General features: G+C 36.5%; 1 protein-coding gene across 1 annotated transcript in view; it reads left to right on the top strand.

The window, feature by feature from the left end:
* Positions 1-20,207, top strand: part of MED12L (mediator complex subunit 12L) — a gene marked incomplete at its 5' end in the record, with an annotated part of 179,382 nt that overhangs the window by 69,672 nt on the left and 89,503 nt on the right. The window lies entirely within an intron of this gene.

Here is a 20,207-nt window from a genome sequence, read left to right as displayed (position 1 = left end):
CTGTTATTTTATGTTTTCTTTCCATATCTTATAAATAAACACAAACCAAATGAGTGGCCTTGATTTGGCTGGAATACTCGATTTCAAGTTATGAATGAACCTTTATTATCGAACTACAACATGTATACAGTGAGATTGGCTGAGCCTCCCTTTGTGCTCCTCCCACCACAACTCACAGTGACAACAAACCCACCATCTTGTTACACCATGTGAGCTAATTGCACAACATACTGGCCTCACAAGTCAATCATACATAGAGTTATTTCCCGTTCAGGAGCCTGACAGCCCATGGATAGAAACTGTTCTTCAGCCTGTTGGTGCAGCTGGCTATACTTCTATATCTCCTACCTGATGGTGAGGTGTTAATATTAATTTTTTTCCAATAATGACAATATTTCTAATTGTTAATATAGTTTGCATTCTTCTATATGAATGCTTTCTATTTTGTTTTAGCTGTGTCTTATTCCTCTTTTTTAATCATTCCTTTTCCAATAGAAAACATTTCAACAACTATAGTTGAATTCTATGCTGCAAAGTTGGTGGTTTAGTCAAATCACCAAACAAATAAGAATTCTCAAAAGCCTCCAGTTATGGAGCATCCATAAATTCTGAACACAAGCTATTCCACTGGTTGACTGTTCTCACTGTCAGGACATTCTTCCTTAGTTCTAGGTTGCTTCTCTCTTTGATTAGTTTCCATCTGCAGTTTCTTGTCTTGCCTTCGGGAACTTTGGAGGATAGCTTGACTCCCTCTTCTTCTTTGGGCAGCTCCTCAAATATTGGAACACTGTTATCATGTCTCTCCTTCACTAGACTAGCCATACCCAGTTCTGCAACCATTCATTGCACATTTTAGTCTCCAGGCCCTAATCATCGTTGTTGCTCTTCTCTGCACTTAGCAATGTTTTCCAGTCACATGAAAGTTAAATAAATTAAGAAACCATATCATTATAAACAGAGAAAATAATACTATTGAATCATTCTGTTCCTAGAATTATTTAACCAGGAAAAAAGAAATACTAATATGTGGAGTTTATTTGGATGATGTGAAGGGATTTTCCACTGTTTGCACAAGTCATCAAACCTCCCCTCAACTTAGTTTCATCATGATTGAGTGATTTTTATAAAGCTGCTTTAGCTGTAAACAGAGAATTTGAGTGTATATATGGATAAGCGGAGCTAATCTTGGCTTTCTACATGCATCAGAAATCCTTTTAGACAGAGGTGGAGATATATCACATAAATATTTGTCAGCAGAGGTTTATCCACATAGTGTTTTTAGTGGGCACAGTCTTTTTTCTCCATTTTGTCTGCATTTATGACATTTTCTGACATTTTCTGACCAGCAACATTGTCCTTGTGTACAGTATATTTGTATAAAAGATACTTTGGAACCTGTATGAGAATTACTGAATACCAGATGGTCTTCTATGTTTTGGGCACTTGGAAAATAAAATAGTTTGTATGCCTAGTGTTTATATAATAGCAAAACAATGTTTATATACAACAAGTATTGCATAAACAGAACTTATTGGGATGAAAATAGTTCAAACTATTTGACTCATTTGAGGCTGCTTGAAGAAGAGAAAGTGTGTGTGAGAGAGACAGGGAGTGACAAAGCGAGAAAGACAATAGTGTATTGGGACCATCATATTTTATATGAAAGTCTGAAATTTTTCCTTCATAAAAATGACTTCAGGCCTACTATCTTCTTTGTCTCTCTCTGTGAATGCAAGCAAGTAAGAAGGTAGGGATTGAGATACAAAATGAACTAAACCCAGACTGAATGTAAATGTGGGAAGACAGCTTTGATTTGGATTTATTTCAAAAATTTCAGGAGAAGAACAGAGCCTGAGGGCAGAGTCAAAAAAGGAATCAGCCTAGAGCCACCATGTAGCCACAAATGGACTAAGTCCATCTTCTTTTTAATTCCATTAATCTTTATTGCATGCCAAAATTTGCCTTCCCAAATACATTAACCCTTATGGCAATCCATGCAATCACTGGCAGTGAATTTCAAGCAGGTATAGCCTATTCAAATATAACATAGATTATGATGCCATAAGAACATATGTTGGAAATGTTTTAAAAATCAAGTAACATTTAAAGAAGAGTGTATGTATAGGGTTGGAGTAGAAAGGAATAAAAGTCAACTAATTTATTATGAATCTCCAAATGGAAGCTATTAACATTTTGCTGTCCATCAGGTCTTAAAGTCATTCTGAAATTTCATGGCCAATTGAAGATTGCCTCCACATTTCATTTTGTCAAATGCATATGATTGTTACTTGTGTATTCAGAAGGGAGTGACAATCAGTTTGGTTCCCATTGTTTGCACTTTTTCATTTTGTGCATTTTTGACATTAATTTATGATAAAGCAAGTATTCTTGTTTCATTCTTAACTGCGTATTGGTCATAAAGATCTGAACTTTGCTCTTGAAGGAATTCAGTTTGACAGCATTTAACATGTTAAAAATTTCCCCTATTGCTCAACAAAATAATCCACTGCCTTGCAGTCAATATACATAATTTGCTTCTTATTCATTCATATGAATTCTGGTGTTACTTAAGGAGGCATTAGCAGTGGGCTAATGCCTCCTTAAGTAACACCAGCTGCCTGCAATTAGTGCAGGTTCGCATCCCACCAGGCTCAAGGTTGACTCAGCCTTCCATCCTTCCGAGGTAGGTAAAATGAGGACCCAGATTGTTGGGGGCAATAAGCTGACTTTGTAATAATGCCGCTTAGGGGGTGTGTGAAAGCCCTAATAAGCAGGCATATACATAGAATGAAGGCTACTGCTAAGCTTGTAAGCCGCCCTGAGTCTTCGGAGAAGGGCGGGATATAAATGGAATTAAAATAAAATAAAAATAAATAAAAAATATCCAAATAATCCTAACCAGGTGTGTCCAAATAAATGCTATAAAAAGTTTATGAGGTGTGTTGTAAATATTTTAGGTTTGATAATTTGACTATCAACACAGGTTTTAGTTGTCCTTTGCTAGTGCACTATATGTGTGTTTCTACAAGATTTGTTTTAAAAAGAGGAATATTTGTAACCACTAATTTTAACAGATTTTGTTATTCCGTGTTGTTTAGCCTCTATAAAGTTAGAGTTTATCAGATGGAATAATTGTATAAAAATATGTACAGTGTTACAGGTATTATGTAATTTGTCAGTAAGGTTGATGGACTGGTTTAGGTATAGAAGTAACAATCTTACTCAAGAAAAAAATCATAGATTGAAGGATAATAGCTGATATATTTATATATGTTTCAAAATGAAGGATGATAGAAAACATTGCATAAAGAGATACAAAACTCATCTTGAACTGCCATTTCCATTTCCATCTGTTTTGTTTGTTTCAGTATCTGATTACAAGCAATGCAACAATTTGAATTCTGGATGTATTTTTGATGTAGCTGCTGTGGATGCTCTTTCCTTCTTGAAGCCTGTGAAATAAATATTTAACAGGTTGACAGAAAGTTTGTTCTGTTGGAGAAAAATCTCCTTCTCCACTCTGATAGAAATGAAGGAGGCTGACAGGGTGGGAACATTTGCTTTTTCTATATTTTTTTTTGTTGAATTCCATAAGAGAAGATTTTGTGTAATTGTCTACTGCGGTGGAGCACCAATTCAGCACTTGGTATTTGAATTAAAAATTGCCATCATTAGTTTTTACAAGTTTTTATTCTAGTGGATTAATACAAATTTAGATTTTTCAAATAATGGTAAAAGGTATCTTGGGAACTTTCTTGTATATTTTAACCATTCTTCCAGTTGTGAGGTAAAGAGCCTTGAACAGGGCAATGCTAGTTTTTTTTGCAGGCAAACTTTGCTATATATACCAGAGCAAATATGGAATATACTGTCTATTAGAACAGATCACTTTGGTTAATATAATCGCACATCTTTTTGTATATATCTTCAATCAAAGCAAACACCACTGTTTGACTAGACTATATTTTGGGGAATATAGCTAGAACATTATCTCTACCCAATGAATCCATTATATTTATATTTTAGACTACAATATTGTTAGGTAGGGACACGGTGGCTCAGTGGGTTAGGACGCTGAACTTGTCGATCGGAAGGTCGGCAGTTTGGCGGGTCGAATCCCGAGTGCCGCGTAGCAGAGTGAGCGCCTGTTACTCGTCCCAGCTTCTGCCCACCTAGCAGTTCGAAAGCACATAAAAATGCAAGTAGAAAAATAGGGACCACTACGGTGGGAAGGTAACAGCGTTCCATGCTAGTCATGCCGGCCACATGACCACGGAGACATCCTCGGACAAGCACTGGCTCTTCGGCTATGAAACGGAGATGAGCACCGGCCCCTAGAGTCAGAAACGACTAGCACGCATGTGCGGGGGAACCTTTACTTTACTTTACTATTGTTAGGTAACTGTCAGAATTTCAATTTAATTCTAGACACAGTGTGAAATTATCTTTTAATTTTAATAACACATAAATTTATAGAATTGGGAAGAAGGTTAGAAGCCATCTCCTGCAGCCCATGCACTATGTAAGATCCACTAGCACATCTCTGACAAATGACTATTCAACTTTTATTTGAGGAGTGCCAGCAAAGTAGAACTCACCCCTTCTTGTCATAGCCTGACTGACAGCTTGCACAATCAGGAAGGTCCTTCTGACATCTAGACAGATCTATTTCCTTGTACTTTTGCAGATCATACAAAATGACAGTGGGTGGCTAATATTCTAAAGGAGATTTATTCATCTTCCTTATCATGTAATTGCTGAGAACAGAAATATAGATCATTACAATATAGATTATTAGAAAATCAAAGCTTTGCTAAGATCCATATAAAATATGTGCATAGTATTCACATAATCTACTAAAATAATAATTCTGTTGAAGGAAATAATGTTCATCTGATATGATTCATTAGAAACTAAACCTTTGCTAGCTCCTCTTAATTGTAACATGCTGTTTAATAATCTATTGGAAATTTATTACCTGTCAATAATACTTGGCAAATCTATATTTATGGGTTTTTCCCCAGCCCCACCATTTTTGAAAATGGAGATAGAATATGTTCTCTTCCAGTGTCTTGGCACCTCACCGATCTTCCAGGAGTTCTCAAAGATTGTAGACAGCAGTGCCATTCTCATTTCTGCTAGTTTCATCATAGCTATATTTCATCAATTTAATAAACGTCAGGCCCCACCTTCTTCCAATGGCATAACAATTGCTAACTAGGTTCTGTTTCCATTTTGAGAGAAGAAAAATGCAAAAGAGCACTTAAGAAGTATTATCTTCCCATCATCAGCCATTACCAGTTCATCACTTTCTTCTCGCCCTACACCTTCTGGCATTCTCCTTTTGTCATTCTTTTATCATATACATTTCAGTTCAATTTTAGGTTTTTAATACTGTTCCTATCAATTTCTGAAGACTTCATAATCTTTGTATTCTTGATTGGTTATGTGTTTCATTTCCTATCCATCTCCCCCTTTTCTTTTCAGCATTTTAAGAAATCCAAGTTTGTGTCATAGTTTCTGTATTTTTTTCTTGATATTCATGATAGCTCATAGCTTATATATTGAATTCAATGATAATATGATTGTTATTCCTCAAGGTACAAATCACTTTGATTTTTCTTAACAAATTGATGAGAATTATATTTAGGAAAGCAGATCACCCTGTTCTTTCTTCCACCATCTTCCATACAATGTTATCAGCAAGAAAGGACATGCATTTGTTAAGGGTACAGCTTGACAGAGTAAGATTCCTAGTGGATATTTGGATAATTGAATAATTGAAACCCCCCCATTATCCCTATCATCTGACACAAGGCCTGATATGAATTTTTTGTCTGCTCAAATAGTCCATAATAAACTCCTTGGACAATGACATTTTTCTTCTCTCTCCGTTTATTCTTACATAAACTTTTAACAGAATTTCCATGTACTGATTACTCAATGTTTTGCAAGTATATTTCTTTATGTCAGGTTCAGATACAGAAATACAAAATTACCTCAGTCAAACCATGATGTTTGACTGAGGTAATTTTGTATTTCTGTATTTTCAGCCCTCTGTTCTATTACCCTGGCTATTGTTTTTTTTAATTTTTATTGCAAATTTTATTATTTAAAACTTTGGACAAGGTGTTAACGGTCTGACATTCCTTCTTGTCTTACTGTACATCATTTTTGTGTTTTATATACATATATACACTTTATGTACATATCATTTATATACAGTTATACAATATTCAATCTTATCAACCACCTAGTTCTAGTAACACGTGAAATCAGCATCCTGTATATTTCTGTTGAGACCTTCCTTTCTGTTCCCACCATAGGTAAAACTTACTCCAAATTTTGTAGTAATCTGACTGATCTTTATTTTTAATTTCCAAAGTTAAATTGTCCATTTCTGTGCACGCCCAAATTTTATTTATCACTTCACTCTCATCCGGTATTTCACTGTTTTTCTATTTCTGGGTGAACATCATTCTCGCTGCTGTGATGATGTGTATCATTATATATAACTTTTCTTTGGTATGCTTCTCTGTTGTTATGGCTATTTTTTGGCTATTGTTGAAGCCAAAAAAATATATATCTAGGGAAAGATCATAAGAGAGCAACCCAAATGGGTCCAAATCAATCTGGCAGGCAGCTCTTTCACTCTCTGGCTGAAAATATCCTTTTCTGCACAGGGAGTGGATGGTGGGGGGAACTCCTTCTCTAGCCCAGCCAAAAAAATCCATGCATTGTTCAGCCAACCCAGAAAAGGCATGCACAGGGAGTGAAATAATTGTCTGTTGAAGGAGGACAGGCTGCTCTTTCACTTCCTTTAAGAAGTTTCTTCTTCAACGTTTTCTGTGGAGTCTCCTCCTGTGCAGAGAATGCCTTCCACTGGGTGGGCTGAATTTTCCCCATCTAGTGGAGGAATTCTTTTCTGCACATGGAGTGAAAGAACTGCCTGTTCTCCTTTGACAGCCAGCTATTTTGCCTATATCCACTTAATGACCCATATGGTCATTTAACAACAGCAACTGGGTGAATGAAGTGGTTACAAGGGCTTCTCATTTAACTGCAACAAACTATGACCAGATAATTCTGGGCTCAATTGTGATATTTAGGTGAGGACTACCTATGTTGACTTTTTATTATAACATGCATAGCCATTCTAGAAAATTATAGGGTGTATATAGCAAAACAAAATTCAAAATCCAATAGTTCAATAGCATAAACATAAATTAATACCGCTAACCAAGTCACTAGTTTATTAAACCAAAACAAAATCTGCGTTATTTCAGTTGCTTTGTATTTAACTGCCAGAGCATTTAGCAAGATTAGTTAATGTTGAAGGGTGAGTACATGTTGAAAGCAGAAGTAAACCAGGGTTTTCCCCATAATAACAATACATTAAATACTTTCAGAGATTGAATAATCCTGAACAAATGCCATAGAATATTTCTACTTCACCAGAGTAGATTCAGAGTCAGTCTGGTGGACATTGAATCCCTTAATCATATTCTTGTCAGGCATGAAAGACTAGGACCACACTTGAAGCTCCAATGAAACTGATTTATTCTTACTCATACCTATCTACAGGAATCTAAACTAACGGTTAACACTATTTTGGTGCTAAACATGGGTTAATGATACTTAAGAAGGGTTGAACTTAATATGTTTATGGCTATATAGGGATTCTATATTCCTATATCTCCTACCATCCGGTAGGAGATATAGGAATATAGCCAGCCGTACCAACAGGCTGAAAAATAGCTTTTATCCGTGGGCTGTTAGGCTTTTAAATGGGACATAATCTTATGCAGAATTGACTTGGGAGGCCGGTGTGTGGTGTAGTTGGTTCACATAGTGTGGTGGGATGGAGGGTTTGTTGTCACTGTGTGTTGGGGGGAGAGAGCACAGGGGGAGGCTCAGCTAATCTCAATGTACACATGTTGTACTTTGACAATAAAGGTTTATTTTATTATTATTATCTAGGCTGATTTCTTTGTTTGACTCTGCCCTTCTGCCACTCCTTCTCCTACAATTCTATAGAGTTGTCATCCCAAGTTATACAAGTGTTAATAATAGCCTATCTGCCAAATTATATCACAATTATGCTTTATTTTTTCCCCAAACACAAAATGTACATAATCCATGAAATTCATAATTTAAGAAGCAAAATAATTCATTATTTTGAACTTCGAAACATGAAGTACATAATAGAGGAAGCACAATTACTTTATCCATTCTACGTATACCAAAATTATGCAATAGATGTTTACAGTCAAAATATTTTGTTTAACATTGACTAAAAAGGAGAAAGTTACAAGAGCTGAAAAAATAGGCATATTAATTGTGGTATATAATCAATTTATGCATCTATTATATTGATTTATTACCTGATAGTTAAGAAATGTGTATCATTATTTCTTCAATTTGGGTGTTAGTATAATAGTTTGGACAATATTTAGTATATTAAAAGAATTAAAAGTCCAAATTACAGTAACTTAACTGCATACGTCTTGCCTTGCTTACCTATGGTATTAATTTTAATACTGACAGGGTTTAAATAAAGTAAATTTACTTTGGCAAATTGGTAAAATAATTAACTAATATACTCTGGGACTGCAACAACAAATTGAAACTTCTTAAATTCCTTAAATTCCTGCTGTGATCCTGTTCAAGATTGTGCTGCACCTGCCCAATGGTGGAATGGCTTATCTGTCTATATAACTTACAATGAAGAAAAAAAACCCAGTTAACATAATTTTAGCCCTGAATAAGTAAGTCTATACACAGTTAGTAAGAAGTCCCAGCATAGCTGGAGGGGAGGAAGTGTACATTGTTCTTTCCTCTATATGTGTTTCATATTGACACCCTGACTATATATTTAATTTAACCAATCTTAATTTAGGATTATCAGAGAAAACTAATTTTATTGCTTTGTTCTATTGAACTAGGGCTAAGAAAATAAAATGGCCCTAATTCCTAAGATGCATTTATGTAAGGAGAGGCTGAGACCAGTTTGTTTCAAGGCTGGATTTTTGTCTTCTTGTCAGATACATGAGAAATATCACATAGCAATTAAATCAGTGAAAGAATTCCAAGAAGCTTTGTACTTAATTGTATAGTTAATTAGGCTTCTAATTAAAGTATATAGAAGTCCACTGTATGTTATTAAAATATAAATATAACTGTATTTATATCTTAACTGTAACATAAAAGTCCATTTAGTTGGAAAATGAGTACTATGCGTATCTCTGGATTAGCTGCCCTTTTCTTATCCTCTGTTAGCTCTGCTAGAAACCACAATATTTCAGACTGAAGGCAGTGCTAGATACATCCTTGAATTTTTGAGAAAATATTGTGGGTGCCTATACAACAACTACCATGGTTGTCTTTCTTATTCATAAAATGACTGCCTTGATGGGTATGATGAAACACAAAACATCCATTAATCAGAAAATTAAGCCTACTCTTTCAGGAATGGAGTCTAAAGGTTTTCCTACCTGCAACAAAGAAGTTACAGCCTTTGCTCGTATGCTATGCAACTATTAAAAAAGAATCGCCAAAAATGGCAGACAGGAAGATTTGGGGGCATGAAAGGAGACCTGCATTGGGGCAAGACCAAAGTTCAAAAGTTCACTGACACACTTTATCCAATAAAACAAGAATTTGGATCCTGTCCCATTGTTTTGATAAATCTTTGTAAATTCTGGGAGTTGAAGTCCACAGGTCTTAAAATTGCCAAGGTTGTGGACCCCTCATGTACAGTGTACCTCTTAGAAGAGAATATTTGTTGTTCAAGGTAGAACTATGGGGTCCTTAGTGCTCTGAGTTTGGTTGTTTTCTTGCAGATATTCCATTATCAAACTAGGTAACATCATCAGTGCTAGCACTTTGCTAGCAGTGATGAAGTTACCTAATTGGATAATTAAACACGTGCAAGAAAATAACAAGCTCAGGGCAACCACCAAGGCTCCACAATTTACCTTTTAACTAGGAACCTGTGTTTGTGTTTTTGAATAAGATTTACTGAAGCACAGTCTTTTAAAAGTTTCTGGCTGATATCATTCTGCACATGATCAAAATAAGGATATTTTGAATGTGTTATTTGTTAAATATTTATAATTGAATGTATATCCTGCCTTGCTGTTTATACCAACAAACAACATGCTTAGAACATGCTCAATATCAGTGATTGATGAGATGGGCTCATTGTCGCATGCATACTAAGTTAACACTCTAACTAGTGATCTCCAGATAAGTTGGAGATGAGAATTTCCAGGATACCTACTTAATATGATTTTGATAATTGGAAATTCTAAATCTGGGATTGGGAAGGTGCAAATTTGTTCCAAGTCATCAGAAATGTTAGCCACTTTATCCTAAAGCAGTAAAAGCATCCATCCACAACACATTAATATAACACTAATTTTACATACACACTGGAATTCTATTAAAAGAATATTATTGACTATCTCTAGGAACGACAATTCTGTGCCTGAAACTTGCAGAACAACTAAGAAACAAAGTAAGGCAATGCTGGCTTTAAGAAACAATAGGAATGATAATTTTAGTTTCAGTTTATGTTGGGGTTTTTTTTGACTATGCTACCAACTGACCAGGTTTCCTTTTACATCAATCTGTAATCTTAAAGTTATTAAAGTTGAGAAACACTGCTTTATATTTAATCACTTTTTAATTTTTGTATCCTGTTTTTTATTATGTATTGCCCTGTTCACCGCCCTGAGTCCTTCGGGAGAAGGGCGGTATACAAATTAAATTATTAAATTAAATTATTAAATTATATAAAATTTCATCAAAAAGGAATTTATGGATGTCCATTGTAAAATTCTTATAAAATTTAACATGGATGATATATTTCTTTGTCAATCAAGATATAAATTCTTAAGGTAATGCAGATTTCAAGAATTGTTTTTGTAAATGGATACGAGCAGGGTCATCCATTTTCAGTGAAAAAGACTTCCCCTTTATCACTTGACACAAAAGCTGTTTCAAGGAAGTAGCAGAAGGATCCAACCACTTGTCTGAGGTGGTATAGGCTCTCCTGCTTGAACAGGGGGTTGGACAAGAAGACCTCCAAGGACCCTTCCAGCTCTATTCTGTTCTGTTCTCTTTCTGTTCTGTTCTGTTCTGTTCTATACAAAAATAGTTCAGTTGTTAAAATTCTTGTAATTCCTTTATGTCATAAAAACTCTGGGGCACATGCTTACGAAAAGGAATATTTTTATTTTAAGACCCTGACATTAGTGGACAGTATTGACCATGTTAATTTCCATTTTTTATTTTTGTGAATAGTTTCTCTTCTATATTAAAAATGTTTAGATTTTTTACAATGCGGTTTGGAAAGAATAAAACCTCAATATAGTACTAATTGCCCATGTCAAATAAACTACAAACACTGGGCCTGGGCATCTTATGATCCTTGGACCATGACCCATAGGATTCTTTTGATTTCTTCTTCCAGCATCAAGACCCTTCAGTATTTCAGATCTTGAAATCTCTACTCATGCCTTCTTTCACTGGTCTGTTTTTTCTCATTTAATTTCTAATTGTGGAACAAAGTAGGAAAAATTTTGCTTAATGTTTTTGTTGTTGTTAGCTGCGAAGTTGTGTCTGACCCATCGCGACCCCATGGACAATGTTCCTCCAGGCCTTTCTTTCCTCTACCATCTTCTGGAGTGCATTTAAGCTCACGCCTACTGCTTCAGTTACTCCATCCAGCCACCTCATTCTCTGTCGTCCCCTTCTTCTATTGCCCTCAATCTTTCCCAGCATTAGGCTCTTCTCCAGTGAGTCCTTCCTTCTCATTAGGTGGCCAAAGTATTTGAGCTTTAACTTCAGGATCTGGCCTTCTAAAGAGCAGTCTACTCTAGGACTGACCGGTTTGATCACCTTGCAGTCCAAGGGACTTAAGGAGTCTTCTCCAGCACCATAGTTCAAAGGCCTCAATTCTTTGGCGCTCAGCCTTACTTATGGTCTAACTTTCACTGCCATATATTGCAACTGGGAAGACCATAGCCTTGACTATACGCACTTTTGTTGACAGGGTGATGTCTCTGCTTTTTAGTGTGCTGTCTAGATTTGCCATTGCTTTTCTCCCGAGGAGGAAGCGTCTTTTAATTTCTTGGCTACAGTCCCCATCTGCAGTGATCTTGGAGCCCAGGAAAATAAAATCTGTCACTACCTCCATTTCTTCCCCATTTATTTGCCAGGAATTGAGAGGGCCGGATGCCATGATCTTGGTTTTCTTAATGTTAAGTTTCAGCCTAACTTTTGCACTCTCCTTCTTTACCCGCAACAAGAGGCTCTTTAGTTCTCCTTCATTTTCTGCCATTAGAGTGGTATCATCTGCATATCTTAGGTTGTTAATATTTTACCCGGCAATCTTAATTCCAACTTTTGATTCATCTAGCCTGCCTTTCTCATGATGTGCTCTGCATATAAGTTAAACAGGCAGGGCGACAGTATACAGCCTTGCCAGACTCCTTTCCCAATTTTGAACTAATCAGTGGTTCTGTGTCCAGTTCTCACTGTTGCTTCTTGACCTGCATATAGGTTTCAAAAGAGACAAATAAGATGGTCTGGTACTCCCATCTCTTTAAGAACTTGCCACAGTTTGTTGTGATCCACACAATCAAAGGCTTTAGCATAGTCAATGAAGCAGAAGTAGATGTTTTTCTGGAACTCCCTAGCTTTCTCCATGATCCAGCGTATGTTGGCAATTTGATCTCTAGTTTCTTTGCCTCTTCGAAATCCTGCCTGTACTTCTGGTAGTTCTCAATCCACATACTGCTGGAGTCTAGCTTGTAGGATTTTAAGCATAACTTTACTAGCATGTGAAGTGAGTGCAATGGTGCGATAGTTTGAACATTCTTTGGCACTGCCTTTCTTTGGAGTTGGAATGTAAACTGATCTTTTCCAATCCTGTGGCCACTGTTGAGTTTTCCAAATTTGTTGGCAAATTGAGTGTAGCACTTTTACTGCATCGTCTTTTAAGATTTTGAATAGCTCAGCTGGAATACTGTCACCTCCACTAGCTTTGTTGTTGCTCAGCTTTTCTAAGGCCCACTTCACTTCACATTCTAGGATGTCTGGTTTGAGATCAGTGACCACCTCATTATGATTATCAGGGACGTTAAGCTCATTCTTGTATAGTTCTTCTGTGTAATTTTGTCACCTCTTCTTAATCTCTTCTGCTTCTGTTAGGTCCCTGCCATTTTGGTCCTTTATCATGCTCATTTTTGCATGAAACGTTCCCTTCATCTCTCCAATTTTCTTGAAAAGATCTCTGGTCCTCCCTATTCTATTGTTTTCTTTTATTTCTTTGCACTGTTCATTTAAGAAGGCATTCTTATCTCTTCTAGCTATTCTCTGGAATTCTGCATTCAATTGGGTATATCTTTCTTTTTCTCCCTTGCCTTTCGCTTTCCTCCTGTCCTCAGGTATTTGCAAAGCTTCTTCAGACAGCCATTATGCTTTCTTGCATTTCTTTTTCTTTGGGATGGTTTTAGTTGCTACTTCTTGTACAATGTTGCAAACCTACCTCTAGGTATATCCTGCTTTAGAAACAGCCTTCTATTTACAGTAGGTGTCTTCTATTTATACTTAAAGGAGTCCAATATCTGAGGATTGCCTCAAGTAGACCATTTAATCTTCATATCATGGCAAATGGTATCTGGCCAACAACCTTAAAATGAAATCTTTCTAATAAAATGTTCTCATGATTCATTGACTTGTTTGCTAAAGTAATCCATTCTTATTGTACTATTCTGTAGTTATTTTTATTTAACTTTGCAAGCCATTTAAAAAGATACTCAGAGATGAGCAATAAACATAAGGTAGCTCATATTTACTCTAAATTCCTCTAATTTCTCAGCTCCTATCTTCTTTAATGTATCTGCTTAAAATTTATTTATTTTTATTTATTTATTTATTTATTTATTTTATAAATAAAATAAATAAGTTCTGCAAATTGAAAAGCTGTTCTATTCTGGGACAAATTAAAGCACAGACAAAATTAGTTCCAATAAATCATCACAAACTTGCCTTTATTCATTTGGCACTTCACAGCCACCTCTGCTTTTTTCCTGGTGTAAATACATGCAGAATAGGTTGTGAGACTGTACTGGGCACTGTAATACCTTTATGAAGAGCATATTGTACTGAACAACATGTCCTAAATTGCCAGGTAGCTTGGAAGTGGAGTAAATCCAGAGAATACTGCATGCTATTACTTGCATAAGAAATTGTATAGCTGAGTGACTTCACTCTATCCAGAGTTCCTTTAGGGTGGGGAGTGGAGGAAAGGCAATCATAATTAAATTTTGGAGACATTAAAAGACGACTTCTATGTAACGGGGAAGGTTGCAGATGAAATGAAGTAAGAAAATACAGGCTGAGAATGTTCAAGACTTGTGGACCATCTCTATGGTCCATGTCATATGCCACTGTGAGTTGAAAATGTTTGTTGACTCTCCACACATTCATGTAATTTTTGGCAACGAACAAGGAGATATGGTTTCACAATGTTACTTGAAAACCACAGAATGAACAAATAAGTTGTAAAGAAAGGCACTTGGTCTTTGGTTCTACTTTTGAAGGAATCAACAAATGATGTTTACGTATTGAATAATTCTACATATTTAATAGAAATAGAAAGAATGATTTGATTAAAGAAAAATCCTAAAGCAATGTATCTGCTAATGTGCAACGTTTGTAAAATTATTCAGAATAATGTGTAGCAGAAGCTTTATCTTTACATATAAAAGGGGAAAATATCAAATATAAGTGCAGTAGGATAGCTTTAATATTTTATAGGATTTATTTCTAAACTTCCTGAAAATTAGATAACTTTCAGATAAATTAGAGCAGTTTACAGTACTGTCCTGTTTTTGTTTTTTTTAATAAGAGTGCAGCTTTACCAACTATATGGGTATTTAAAACTCTGGAATTTTGTTTATGGTAGTTTCTAGAATTTCTAATCTGACATGTGCTAGCATGATTTCAGAACTCCTTCTGTAGCCTTAGTACAATTAAGAGAGTTAAAATCCAATGTTGTTTTTCTTGGACAAGAACAAGCAGTTCTAAGAGCATACTTTCACTTTTTTAAAAAAATTGGAACATACACAATTTACAATAGAATGCTAATTTGCCTGTAATACAATTTTTAACTTTATCTTCTTTTACATATAAAGCAACTTATTTTTTCTTTCTATGTAATTAATTCAACGAAAATCAATATAGATTTATCTATAGAGATCAAATTCTGCATTCAGAAACACTTTCCTTATCACTAATTGCACTTCACTTCAAGTTACACTTCCTTGTCGAACAAGGAGATAATGAAATAACACAAAATTCAATCATGACTGCCCATAGAGAATCCCTATTTGAGAGCTTTTAAACATTACCTGTCATTTTTCTTTCTTCATTTTCCCACCACTGCTTCCAGGTTGCATCGTATTCTTCCCCAAAAGTACAACAACAACAAAATCTTGTTAGCTTGAACCAGGAGAGAGAGGAAAAAAAGATAAACATATATCCTGAAGGGAATGCTGTAAAATCTCTTTGAATAAACTGGATTTGTTAATAAGAAGGGGCAACATCTGATCCTCAGTGAATGTCCTTCAGATCTTCTATGCCTGAAGTGTTTCAAATGGCTCCAGCAAGGAGAGAGCTTGGGAAACTGGCTGTCTCAGAACCTGGGCATGACTCACAGACTAGTGTAGGTGAGATTTGGAAATTAGGACTATTTTTCTGAGTCAAGGGTAAAATTAAAGTGACAGACGGCATAGAAAAAGTTGGAAAAAATGTGTTTTACCAATATAATATATGTAATAGATGCTTACTTTTCATTTGAGATATGTGCAAGGAGAGCAACGCTGTTTTAAAAACAACCATGCTTCACAGAGAAAATAATTCAAAGGGACAGAGAAAAATAATTTATATTCATATATGGTATATTATCACTGAATAAAGCAATTAATATTTTATGCTATTTTTGTTTTAATACTGTGCTGTACAAGGATGCTGGGGGGTCGTCTGAAGGAGAGATCATGTTTAGACTGACTTTAATTCAGAAGAGACACAAATGCAAATAAAACATCAGCGGAACATTATTTTTACCTGAAAAGATTTGGGGGAAAATTCTGAACTTGTCTCTCTGCTTGTTCAAAGACTGTCATTTTTTTAACCAGTTGAGCTTTCCTAAGAAAAGAAAATCTGCACATGATAAACCTGGTCATTTACCAGTATATAGGTAGTCCTTATTTAACAAATGCAATTGGGTCAGGCAACTTGGTTGTAAATTGAAGTGGTCACTAAGTGAGACCTCCAGAGATTACAAATGTGAAGACTGGTTGTAAAGATATTTTCATCACAGTCATAATTGCAGCTACTAAATGGGCCAGTCTCTAATCAAGAACTACCTGCATAGTTTTGTAAAATCCAAAGGGAAAGCATTTTCTAAAGTGCCTTTTACGTCTTCTGCGAGCTATTTTGCTTCTTCTACGAGCTATTTCTGTTTAAATCTCATTGTTATTTAACTAAAGCTTCAGTTTCTTTCATGAAAAATAATATTAAATGAGAGCTAATTGCATATTGTTGATATATTGGTTTTTTTTAGTTTCTATTAACTTACACATTATTGTTATGTGTATTGTATTTGGCCTACAAGAGTCTTTTTAATTTCTTTGCTGGTGATTTATGAAACACGGTGGCTCAATGCTTAAGACACTGAATCTTAGACCATTGAAGGTCTATAGTTCGGCAGTTTGAGACCCGAGTGCTACAAGATGGAGGGAGCTGCTGTCACTTGTCCCAGTTTGTGCTAAATGAAAGTAGATGAATAGGTACCTCATATAAGCATTCCGTGTTTCATCATATGTTCTGTGTTTTGTCATATGTTCTGTGGTGTGATGTCATGCTGGCCACATAACCACAGAAACATCTCTGGACAACCTGGGATAAGCACAGTCCCCTAATGTTGGTCACTAATAGTATAGTAAAACCTGCAGGGAGAACTTTATCTTTACTTTTTCTACATCTGGTGATTATCCCAATTTTTACAGCCCAGAAACTGTAGGGCTGATATTGTGGCAACATAGACACAACATATAGTTGAATTGATAGATTCAAAGCAGTCTGATGGGTTAACATAGTTATTGTACTGAGGTAGTTGAAATTGAACTTTGATTTGCTTCTGACATAGGTATTTGTTTGCCAGCTCACAAGCTAAGTCTTGTTAAACTCAGTCAGCAGATAATGGAAAACATCATGACATTAGTAACAAGAACAATGCCAATACAAAGTAGATAGTTTAGAATCTATATAGAGTGTTATTTCATTTGTATTACAAGGTGGATTAGCAAGAATTCTGTAATAAATAATGGCATGGGAGTGAACTGGGAAGAGATTTTATCCAGTTTACAGGTAATACTTAAAAACCAATGTGTTGGTTGTGGGATGTGTTGGATGAAAAGCCAGACAAACTTGTATCAAGATGGCATTACTTTTACTAAACTTTTACTAAAACAGTAAAAGTTCAGAGTCTTTCAATAGAAAATACAAAGTTGCTACTTACAAGTTGTCTAAGTATCATGTTTGCAACATTAATGTTCAGATCACTTAAATCCCAGATGTGAAACTGCAACCTGGGCATCCTAAGAAGGGACATTAACTCCATCCATCAGTTGTGTCCACTATCTTGACTTTTTTGATCTCCTGCAAGCCGCCTCCTCTATTGGAATGTATTCCTTAACAAAGTGTGCAAAAGCTTGTGTGGCCACTGAGCCATTTGTGACCAGTGCCAGTGCAAGATGCCCCTAGGCCACATTGACTGATGACTCCACATCCTGCTGATGTGAAAATTAGCACTTTGTAATGATTCAGATGAAGAGGTTGTGTTGATATTGCCTAGATTTTGGCATGCTAAGCGTGAGCCTGCTCAGCTTTGGCCTAAAGGTGACCTTACTTGTGACAAAAATGTTTAGATTTCATAATTGTAACAATATTAAAGATATTTAATATGAGTTTGTTTATATGGATTACTTGTCCATATTTTCATAGTTCTTTTGCTTATCATAATAAACTTATTTTGTTGCTCTCTTTCTGAAATAGAAGAACTCTTACTTAGTTTTTAAACCCTGCCACTGCTGACTCAGTCAGTCTATATCTCACTTATGTTCTCAAGTTATATAAATTTCACATTTGTTCTTGCCAAAATACTTTAATCATTCAACCTCTCCTGCAGTTTTACTCTCTGAATCTTTTACACTCTAAATGAGATTTATTTGTTCCCAGCATGGCTGATTATAGGTAATACTTGATTTAACAACCATTTGTTTCATGATCATCCAAAGCTACACTGGCACTGAAAAAAGTGACTTATGAGTGTTTTTCACTTTTACAACTGTTGTAGCATGTGATCAACATTCAGACATTTCCAACTAGCAACTGTTTTTATGATGGTTGCAGTATCCTGTCATGTGATCACATTTTGTGATGTTCTGACAAAGTCAGTTGGAAGGACAGATTCACTTAATAGCCATGTTACTAACTTAACAATAACAGTGGCAACTGCTGGCACGAAAAGTCAAAAAACTCACTTAACAAATGTCTCACTTAGCAGCAGAAATTTTGGGTCCAATTTTGGTCGAGGAATATCTGTACTATTATGCATTATGGTTTGCTAGCATACATTTTATAAACTATCCTTTGTATGTTGTTCACATGGAATTGGGTCTTTGTATGGGTCTTTTGCTTGTGTCCTCAAGGTTGCATTAAACTGAGAATTTCCAATTTCCTAATATAAAATAAACAATAGATAAGATAATTGATAACTGATATTCAGCCAACCTTTTCAAGCCACAAATGTAACAAGGAATGGAAGGCTTCTGCCATTGCCTGGACATTGCAGGCTGATGATGACATCTGCTCACATTAGGAAAGGCCACTACTAGCATTTGCAGGGATAGTTTCTGTTATGTATTGGGCTTGTGGTGTTACACCATGCGTGTTACTGGAGCAGCTAACAGCTCTCCAGCAACCCAGACAAGCCGTCTCCGGTCCTGCAATTGGTTAGCCCCAGAGGGCAAGAGTGGGTTCAAACTTATTGGCTGCTGCCTAGCAGCTAGACTACTGTATATATTGTGGCTGGTTGCGGCCCAAGTTCCAGTACAGTTCCAGCAAGAATAAAAGTATGAGTTATCCTGTACTCAGCCCCATGTCATCATTCCTGCTCCCAAGAGCCCACGACTTAACTGTGGCAACGAAGGTGGGATCCTGCTTCGCCGATTAAGGGCTGAAGTCAACGAGGGGTCGGCAGTACACGCCAGAGGCTGGCTAGTAAGTCACGCTAGCGGCCGTGTGCTCAGAGGACGCATTCCCTGAGCCTAGAAGCAGGATCTGAAAAACGCAGGAATCTGAGGGAAGATGCCGAAGGTCGGCAAATTAAGAGAGTTTGATGTGAAGCATCCGGAAGAATGGCCGTCTTACCTTTCGCAAGTAGAGAACTATCTGAGAGCAAATCAAATTGCAGAGGAAGGCCTGAAGGCTGCCACGTTGCTTTGCGTGTGCGGCCCAGCAACTTTTGACCTAGCAGAGAAACTTTTCGCGGCGATGCCCATCGAAGCAGTCTCATACGCAGACCTTAAGAAGAAGCTAACCGGGCACTTCCAGCCTAAGATGTCGGAGATGGCGTGGCGATTCAAATTCAACCAAAGAGTGCAGCTACCTGGGGAGACAGCTTCAGAGTTTATTGCGGGCCTAAGGCAGGCCGCACGTCTTTGCAAGTTGTCAAACTTAGAAGAATGACTAAGAGACCGCCTCGTCTGTGGCCTTCAGGACAGAACACTTCAGCAGAGACTGTTTGCTAGACCCAATTTAACGTTTTCCGAGGCACAGGACGAGGTGATGGCCGATGAAGCCGCCGGGGGCACCATGCACAGTTTAGTCCACCAAACCTTCGAAAGTCAAAGAATCAGTTCATTTTGAGGTCACCAAATGTGCCAGAGAATCATCATCAGAAGAAGAACCCAAAATTAACAAACTCCAAAGGCAACCCAACGCGCAACACCGCAACAGCCACCAGAGAGAGAACAATTACAAGGCAGTTCTCTTACCAAGATGTAAAGGGTGCGGAGGCAACCGTATTCATGCCAACTGCAGATTTCGTTCGGCCACGTGTAGAGCTTGCG

The sequence above is a fragment of the Vipera ursinii genome (assembly GCF_947247035.1).
Source record: "Vipera ursinii genome assembly, chromosome: 5".
In the NCBI taxonomy this organism is placed as follows: Eukaryota; Metazoa; Chordata; class Lepidosauria; order Squamata; family Viperidae; genus Vipera; species Vipera ursinii.
The sequence above is the reverse complement of the archived record's forward strand: the minus strand, read 5'-3'. Positions and strand labels throughout refer to the sequence as shown.